Source organism: Aquila chrysaetos, chromosome 6, assembly GCF_900496995.4.
Source record: "Aquila chrysaetos chrysaetos chromosome 6, bAquChr1.4, whole genome shotgun sequence".
NCBI lineage: Eukaryota > Metazoa > Chordata > Aves > Accipitriformes > Accipitridae > Aquila > Aquila chrysaetos.
The window spans coordinates 9,582,851-9,592,723 of record NC_044009.1 but is presented as its reverse complement, the minus strand read 5'-3'; positions in this window follow the sequence as shown (position 1 = coordinate 9,592,723).

Here is a 9,873-nt window from a genome sequence, read left to right as displayed (position 1 = left end):
AAGCTGCAGACAGCTGTGGATGGCAGAAAAGGAGGTCTTCAATGTACACATGAATCCTCCCTACATACCAACCCTGCATTGCTAGATGGTGCAAGACCACCCTGCCATTCTCTACGGAGGCTGGGACAACTTCACATCTCAGAGTCTTCAACTGCTGTATGACAAAAGCAATGTTTTGTCTCTCCAGATGATCTCAATATCTACACCAAAGCTGGGCAGAGAAGGCCTTCTAACAAGCAACTAATATTACCCTAGCAGGCCAGGAATTTGTGTGGTCTCTTACCTTGAAAAGAACATCCTAGAGAGGGGATACAGTCCTAAACAATTTCTGAGGACAGGATGGAAATGGGAAAGAGCCAGAGAAGAGAATAGTCTTCAACTTCTTGTTGGGCAAATAGATTCTGTGGGACTGAGTGAAGACTTTGCACAGGGATTGTGTTATACGATTATGCTGTTGAGGTACTTAAAAGATTGCTTCTGACTTCCAGAGATGACCAAAAAGTTTGTGAATGCACTGAGGGACCAACATAAGCAATGGGATCTAAAAACAGTATTCCCTGCAAGCTTGCCCCAAATCCGATAACATTTTTAATTTTTTTTTTTTTTTTTTTTAACAAAAGCCCCTTCAGCAGAGCACTAGCAATGTCCAAAAAGAGAACTGTCATGGTCATGAGCACTTTGCACACACCAGGTCTTCCCTGCAAGGGTCTTCACAGGCAGCCCTGTACACTCACCATGTCGGCCTCTGCTTCTCTAAAGTCTGCTTTCACTGCCATCCCTTTCTCCCCTATCTTTTCTTAGTTTCTTGTACAAATATTTAGCTATCCTTTTTCTTTCTACTCCCTTTCACCCTCCCTTTTCCTGTGTTGGTGGAAAACTCAATGACACATTTTTAATTAGATGAAAAAAAAGGTGCTGCAAATATATTAATTTTAAGCATTGCTTTGACTGTTCTGAGTGGGTTCCAGGGGGCATTCTTGCAGACGGTATATAGTGTAAAACCAACGTGTCAGCACGTAGTGACTCTAGTTACGTAAAAGAAATTGTCTGATGTGTCTTGCCCTTGTGTGGGGGGTAATTGGTGATTGTACCCATGACTATCTTGAGCTTTTTTTTTTCTGCGCCAGCAAGCACTGGGTGGTTTCCAGGACATGTAGTGTGGACTGGCTTACTTCCATACTGCTCATGTTCCAGGCTATTGGAGCAACAGATTAAATCCCAGCTGAACATCAGCAGGAGCACACTGTGGTGCCCTAGCTACCCCAGAAGCCTGTGAATCTCCACCACAGGTGTTCTTTCATATTCATTCTCTTACCAGTTCATCAGTATCATGTGCACTTTGTGAACATGCCCATGCTCATGCTCTGCTTAGCCTTGAACTCACATTGCAGATAAGCTCCTGATCACTGCCAGCAGCACCACAGCTTCCACTGCAGAGGATCATTCTTGGGAAACCCCCCAAACATCTTGCAAGGACCTCACTCTGTCTCAGAAGCAAAGGTGTCTGGACAATAGAATGTTACCTGTAATTCGTCCCCTCAAGGACATACAAGAAAAGGCCAAGGACAATAATCTTGTTGCTGAAACCACTGCCCTCTGGAAGAATTAAATCACCCTCCATATATAGATCAACGAATGTTGGCTGTGAAACTCTAGGAAGCCTATCATCCTGGGAGCTATCCAGGAGACTGTGCACACACTTCTTTGTGGGCATCTTCCATTTTTGGATGCATTGCCATGGCAAAAAGTGACTACTACCCCAATGCAATCTGGCCCCTCCTGACTCATACAGATCAGTCAGTAAACCACTCAGCATAGATACAGGACTTTCTGTGGCATCAGATGACACTGGGATGAGGCCAGACTGTGGGCTGACATCTTCCAGATTGGACAAGAGAAAGCAAAGCTGGAGGCTCTTTTTATTCCCTTATCCCTTTATTTTCCCACATTTGTTCCTCCCCAAACCCCCTCGATTCGTCCTTTTCCCCACCTTCCCTAAATGTGCCATAGTAAGTCTTGTGCAATCCTCAAATGCTCTTCCTCTGTGTCCTATAATGTGTCCCATACTCCCAGCCAGTAACATCCCTCAGTCTGTAAGTTGATCCAGAAAGAGTGTACCATTTTTTGTCCCAGTTTGCCCCAGCTTTCCTGGCATGCACCAGGGATCACATACACCCATGGACAGTGTTAAGTTATGTGATAAAAGGCTTTTCTGCACACTCACAAGGAAGGAGCACAGAGGGAGTCTATCTCTTACAATAAGCACAATGTCAACAGACTTTCAGGGTTGATGAGACTAAGCTCAAAACAACTGCAGTCAAACATGCTGGCCTAGGAGAATCTGCATTGCATGCTATCACAGTGAAGAGTTTACTAGCTATTACAGGAGGAGGTATGGTAGCTTAGGAGCTGTCCCTCACACAAGTTGTGTGAAGAAACAGCCCATTTTTCATTCTGGAATTGGCCTACTATTGTCAGCAAGAGATTGTTTCACCTACAGTTTGGGTGAATGCAGAGTGCAATGTGTTTCAATTGCCTGTTTGGGAGCACACTGCTCCTATCTGTCAGATTTTCTGTTTAAGCAACTGCTTTTGTTACATCTTCATCAGTATATTCAATAATTAGCTAAATGTGATTGGAAATTGTGACTGGACATTTTTATTCCAGGCAGCATCTCAGAATCTCTTTACATTCGGCTCCCTCTTGTGCTCATTTCATCCTCCTGCTGACTTCTCTCTTCCCATGTTTTTCCACAACCTTTTGTTAGCAGGATGCTATTGCATCAGGCCATCTAATCCACTGTGCTCAGGTGGAACTGAAATTAAACGAAATGTGCTTGCCCATCTCTAGCAGTAATATCACTCCTTAGAGGAATAAATTGTGAGCTAAATGAAAACAGGCAGAGCAGCTTCCAGGAAGAGTTGGCATCAAACCATGAATCTGATAATTGGGTTCTGAAAAATGAATGCCTATCAGGGGAGGCCTGGCATCTGCCTGAGAGCAATTATTACCAGACCACAAGTGGGTAGGATGGAGTCATTCCCCTCCCTATTTCCCTCCTGCTTTCCTGCTGTGGCACTGTGCAATGCAGAACCTGTGATAAAGAGGACAGCATGGAAATGAGGGAGAAGTGCAGAAATCGGGAGAGACAGACCACTCCAAGAAGGACTGGCAAAGCTGAAAACTGAAGCAAAGGAGAGGACGCGTGATATCTCTGTGAGAAGTTACATGGCACAGGTCAGTCCAGACTTGCAAGCTCCATGCAATTTCCTTCCAAGCGCCTAGTAAAAGTGGTTTGGCAGGAGCAACAGGCAGGAGGACTGTCCTGATATGTAAGTCTTTCTCTCTCTCATATTGATATTTGTGTTTTGATTTGGGATGAATGACCAGAGCTCTCAGTGGCCAAACGCTCTGACGATAGGTGACTTAGGGTATCTAGTGGGCTTCCTGTGGGGTGAGAAAACAGGAGCTTGCAGGCTATCAGGACGCAGGTCTGTGAGTCTCCCAAGTGGCCGTGGTAAATAACTAGACTCTTAATTACAGGTTAAGCACACCATTTCAGTGGCTGGTCACTGCATCATATGCTTGGACTATTGTTGCATTCTTGCAATTCTTGTTTATATGTCTGCCAAAGGGCCTTGAATATTCCTGTCCAGTTAGGAAAGTGATTTTTTTTTTTTTTTTTTTTTTTTTTTTTGTGTTCTGAGATGACCGTGAGTGTATTTGGGCATGAAAGATCCATTTATTCTTTTTTTTTTTAATCATTTTTCAGTGTGCCTGATGCTAGAGACTGAAGTATTACTGTATTTCAGCCAGGCAATGCCAGCACTGTCTGTGCAATAATTCTACCTTTACCATTAAAATTATTGTTAGCCATGAGGGGATGGACTGGGTGTGCCAGAGTACAGCAAGTTGAGAAAAAAGTGCTTTCCAGGACAGTCTGTGGATAATGTGAGCTTGGGGGATATGCTCTACTTTAGGGTCTGAGAAGAAAGGGATGGAAGGTGTACTGGAGTAACCAGAAGACACACAATCTTGAGAAGTGAGTGCTGGAGATAAATGAGACATAGCTGCAAAAGAGAATGGGAGAAAAGTCATCCCTATGTGCAGAGATGGCAGTTGTGACATGTTAGGTGGTCACTGGGGAAAAAACCAAACTGCCTGGGCTAGGGACTTTCTATTCTCTTTCTGTACTGATGATTCTGGCTGGTAGCAATCTATTCGCCTGGCTACCAGGGCTCCAGCATTGACCAGGACAGGCAAAAATGTCACTCTTTGTGAACAGAGAACTGATCTGAGAGAAGTGCTTTCAGGCTCCTTGGACTCGTTGCTGTAATGAGAAAAAGACTCCTTGTTTCAAAGGAAAACGGTGCCATTGGCACCTCAGTGCAGAAATGAAGTTACAGAGGGATGCTGATAGAGTTTTCCAGGCTGAGAATGAGAGTTTGAGAACCTCTCCTCACTTCAACTGGAGGATGCATAATTTGGGTGTGGACTTCAGGACATGACAGAGCATTTCAGCTTTGCTGCTGTGAACACTGCAGTACCTTCAGCCCTTTTTGGACTGGATCCTTTGTCTTTTCCTATTATAATCCTCAAAGAAAACAAAACATGCCTTTTTCTGATGACTGATTTTTTTTTTTTCTCTTTTTAGGGGAAACTGTGGTAATCATGAATCCCTTCCTCCTAAGAAGTGTCAGATAATATGACTATCTATCTGAGAAGTGCTTCACTCAGTAATTTTTCTCCTTCCCTCCATGAACTCAGTTTTGCCAATTAGAGTTGGTTACCAAGTTTTAAGATGGAGGCGTCTTTCCACACACTTATTATAAGACTGGTCAAATCATCCTCTCTGAGCTACTGATACCCCAGGCTATTCTACTGGAACTGCATTGATTGACATCAAGATGTGAGGACCCCATTTCAAAAAAGACATAGAGAGACTGGAAAAGGTCTAGCTGAGGGTGATCAAGATGGTGGTCAGTGACACATGACCTATGAGGCCTGTTTTGTCTGGCTGAGAGGAAGGAGTGATGATGCCTAATAGCAGCCAACAAACTTTTTAAGGTCATTGACAAAGAGGACAGATTCAATTCCTTTTTGGTATAAATAGACAATATGTAAGAAGCAACAGCCACATTGTATAGGGAAGTTCAGGTTGGAAATCAGGAGAAGGTGCATCTGAAAAAGGTGTTGCAGTTGGGGTTCAGCTACCAGACCAGTATGGGATCTTTGTCCTTGGTGGTTTTCAGGACAAAGCCATTGCCAACCTGATAGAGTGTTGGGGATAGACCAAATATATTATGATCAGTCTCCACACCAGCTGGCCCATTAGTGCACTTTGAATATTACATCTAAACTGGTGCCATTCCCATCACCTCTGTCCAAGGTATTTATTACTTCTGTCTTCCTTCTCTAGGGAAGATAGAGGAAATTGTCATATGCATTGTGCTGAAAACTACATAGATCTATAAATTGCTTATTCAGATCACTGCCATTGACTTCTTTGTCCCCATGATCATTATCACAGTGCTTTGCCTGATAATTGACTGCCTTCTCACCAAGGGGCAGCTGCCTTTGAGGAAGCCACATAGAAACAGAGGAAGATATGAAGATAACAAGCTCAATGGAGATACCCACAGGAACAGCAGAAGAGAAAAATAATCAATAAAATGTTGTGTAAGTGGCCAAGAGAAGATACACGAACCTGCATGATGTTGAGATCTTGCATTTCACAGTGACAGCAGCTTTAAGTAAGGTATTTAAAGAGCAAATGTACACAGCTTTTAAAAATATTTTGGTATCTCTCACTGTTATCATGCCCTTTCTTAATTTGAATTTTGACCTAGTATTGCAAAATGTTTCCTGGTTTTCTCCATCTTGTTTGCATTTTAATAGGGAGAGAAGATCTATGGAGCTACCAGGGCCTGATGTGATCAGCTTTTATTTTAGGCCCTTCTATAACTGTATCTAATCAGTCTCAGTCCAGCTGTTTCATCCCCAGGTCACTGGATAACTCAGTGAGAGGCCACATGGCTGCAGTCCTTTCTCCAGCACAACTATCTGCCCAATAGTTTTGTGCCTTTACAAGCATTTTCTCTGCATTCTGCAGCATTCCATATATGCTCTGTATTCTGAGGCTGGTCTAATAATTTCTGGCATCTAAAGATCATCTGGTAATTGGACAAAATAGTAGCTGGTTTTTAATAACAATATCCTAATTCTGAGATTTTAACTAAGGGCTACCTCAACTGCCATATTCAACCCATGCCCGATTTTTTTATCTCCTTTGTCCTCAAAATTGCTACCTATGCTAGCTTCCACTTTTGAAACATTGACGATCTTCTTTATAACTACGTAAACAAGTACTGTGCTTAGGCAGACACACAGTCTGGGAGCTGTAAGCCATTCCTCTATCTGGCAGTGATTACCAGGAGAAAGCAAACTGCACACTTCAAATACTGAAAACTCTTTGTCTCATGCTGAACAACTGAAAAACATAAAATAGGCTACCCAGTATGAGGTTTGACTGCCCCCCATGGGTCACAGAATATCACTTGTGTGATATTCTGGGAATCCTGCCTACTGCAAAAGTTATGAATAACAATGCCCCAATTTATGAAAATAGGCATCAGCTAAAGCCTGTTAAGAGAATAATGTGGAAATGCCTGGTTCATATTACCTAGAAGCACTGACTGTCAGGCTCACAGGGCTCTGAAACACTTTCCCTCAGTTCCCTGAGGACACCCAAACCAGGACAAATCCTACTGAGCCTGAATCTAGGCAGCTCTTCGCTGCTTTCAGAGGACTAGGGCTCAGCTCTTGCTGTACTGTCTTGTTCAGACTGTGGCGACAGATGGAAAAGTGCCTCTGGAAGCAAAAAGCAGAGCCTTTCTTGGTTTCCTTGCTCATTTTTCCCTTTTACTTCAAACCTGAAGACCCTAAGTCCTGTTTTCCTTTATCCTTATATTGGGGCCTGATGTTAGCATCAGGCTAGCAGATCTCTTCTTACTTTCTAGGGAATGTGGAGTCCTTTGTCTTGCTCCCTCCTCCTCCAGGCTTTCTAGTCCCTGCTGGGTGATAGTCTTTTGTGGCCAATTTGTTACACTTTTCAGTCATTATATTCCACAATACAAAAACAAAGCCAAATGCCTGATTAAATAGCATCAGATGATTTGAGCTGCACTTCAGCATGTCCCACAGGAGCAATCCCTCATCCATGCAGCTTTTTGCCCATGGTACCTGGCAGTCCAGAAGGACACTGTTAACCGTGTTTCTCAGCCAGTCCTCTCTGCTTCTGAGCTCTGTTTTTGTTTAGCACTTTGTCTTGCTCTCATTCCCTGATTCCTCTTGTCTGCATGTCATGGCAGTGGCATTCAAGACATACTGGATGGTGTTTCAGGCAGAGAGGCTGCTATGGAGCTCTGGTGTCCACTGGGCAGACCTGGTACACATCGTCTTCCAGGGTGTCCACATCCTGCTAAGGATCTTCTTCTACTTGACTTCTGACATCAGTCCTATCATCTACAGCCTCTTCTCCTCCCATTTCCATAGCTACTGCCAAGATCAGGTCTACTGCTGAGCTGGGTGTGCAGTCTCCCCCTCTCCTGGGATTCACTGCAAGGCCAGGACACCACTACAAGATGCTTTTCACTTGAACACAGTGTTCACCTTATGACACTGGATTTGCATGCTAGCTGTGTCTCTTACTGCTTTGGAAACTGCCCACAGAGTGTGTCCTCCACAGTCACAAGATCAGGAGCCCAAAAGTAAGACAACCCTGAAACTGAGAGCTCTTTCATGCAAACACAGGCTATTACCAGATGAAATAAACCAGGTGTTGTCTTTGCTGGTCATGTATTACTGTTATGTCTGCAAGGATGAGCCCCTACATAATGCTGTTGTCATCAAACCCCCAGCTCATGCTCAGCTGGGCTGCACAAATGCCTATTAAATGTAAATGGAGATTGTCTCACTTCTCTGGAGATAGTGTTGGAGATTTTCTGGCATCTATTTTCTTCATGACTGCTGATCTGCAGCTGTGTAAACCAAGTCATGAGATGTCAGACTCTTCATAAAGGCAGAAGTGAATGGACAAGAAAGGATTAAACTTACAAACAGGCTTCTAGCCTTTGCATTTTGAAGCATACACGACCTTATCTAGAGTGAGAATCACACTTAACAGCAATATATTTTGAAGCTTCCCTGCTAACTGTGAAGTACTTAAACATTTGTTGGTATTCACTTCATGGGTGAAAAGGAGACAGTGACTGGCTTTGACCCGGAAGCTCTTTTAATCTCTTCTCTCTCTTAAAGGCTGAATGCTGACATTTCTTTTTAAACAAATCCTACAAGCTCCTGAGGAACTGAAAATTCAAAAAGCTTGTTCTTCATATCACAGGGGCTTAACACATCCCTTTGTGACAAGAACGTCAATACATTTCTAAGGAGGAAATCAGGGACCCTGGAGTTAGTGTTTAATGAACTTTTAGACTGTGACACCAAGGCCCAGTCCTTGCTAGCCTGACTTCATCCTTGTTTTCTGAGTCCTGCTTTGGTGGTGGTTGCGGGCAGATAGACACATCATCTTACTCCCATCACCAAAACAGAAAAGCTCTGCAAAGATGCCGTCCAGTAAACAACTGGGCCACATTGCTCTGGTTGAAGAGAAGTGTAAGTATGAAGAAATGAAGCATGTAGGGAAAAATTGCTGTTTTCAAAATGTAGGTTGAAGCTTGAAGCTTGATATCATCCTCACTTGAGCTAAGATTCCTGAAGGTGGAGTTCTTCTAAAAGGGAAGTTGTCTTAACTAATGTTATATTAGCATGGGACCACAAGAAACATCACCATATTCTGCTTTCGGCCTGCTAATCAGTGAACTTCACATCTTCAGGGTAATGTTGGTGCAAGAAGTTGAGAACTTGCCCTTACCTAGCAGGCAGATTATGAAAGTGTTTCACTTCTAACTGAAGAGTTGCTTGTGATAGCGAGGGTTGGGTCCATCTGAACCAACTGGAGGCTGGGGATTAATAGAGTATGATTCATCAATTTATTCTAAATATGTGCTTTAAGATGAAATGAATCCACTCTACTGACTAGACTCATTAATTCTCACTGAGAGGAAAGGAGTTTAAAGGGGCTAGCTCAGATGTAGCTATTTATATTTTGCCAGATTAATCTCATTCTTCATGGCCAAGAGCCTTTTAACTTGTAGACTAAATACGGTTTTCAGGGAAACTATTACAATACTATGTGGTTTCACCAGTGCTCCTTAAAGCAGAATTTGGTCTACTGAACCAATGAGTAAGTTTTGTTCTTGTCTCTTTTTGATGCTGGGAATGCTAATGAAGGATATTCTATTTGTTTGGTTCCCTGAGGAGTAATTATAAAAACATTTTTGAGCATACTGTTTCTATAGGCTGCTGCAGTCACATCTAGACAACTTTTAAAACACACACTTCTGTGAAAAGTGAGCAGCTGGGTAGATTTTTACACGTTTGTTGTACCTATTGTTGGAATTAGTCTCTGACAGGGATGAAATAACATTGGGATATTTTTTAATTCAGCAATAAGCATACATAAAAGCTTAAAAAATTACTCAGAATGGTAAGTTGGATTCTGTATTATAATGGAAAGTTTATGAAGAACTGTTAAAGCTGGTATAAAGTACCTGCTAGCATGAGTCAGGTCACACCAGGTCACAGAAGCTGGTTCTGCTCTTCTTAGGATACTGTTAGGCATGAAGTAACAGAAAGAAATTGGACATTTGTGTTTGTAGCATTGTCTCAGCATTGTGACTCTGGCTGCTCTCTGTGGATGACTGGGATCCTCCAAAACTCCACCTTACCCTGCCTGCCACACACAGCCTCTCC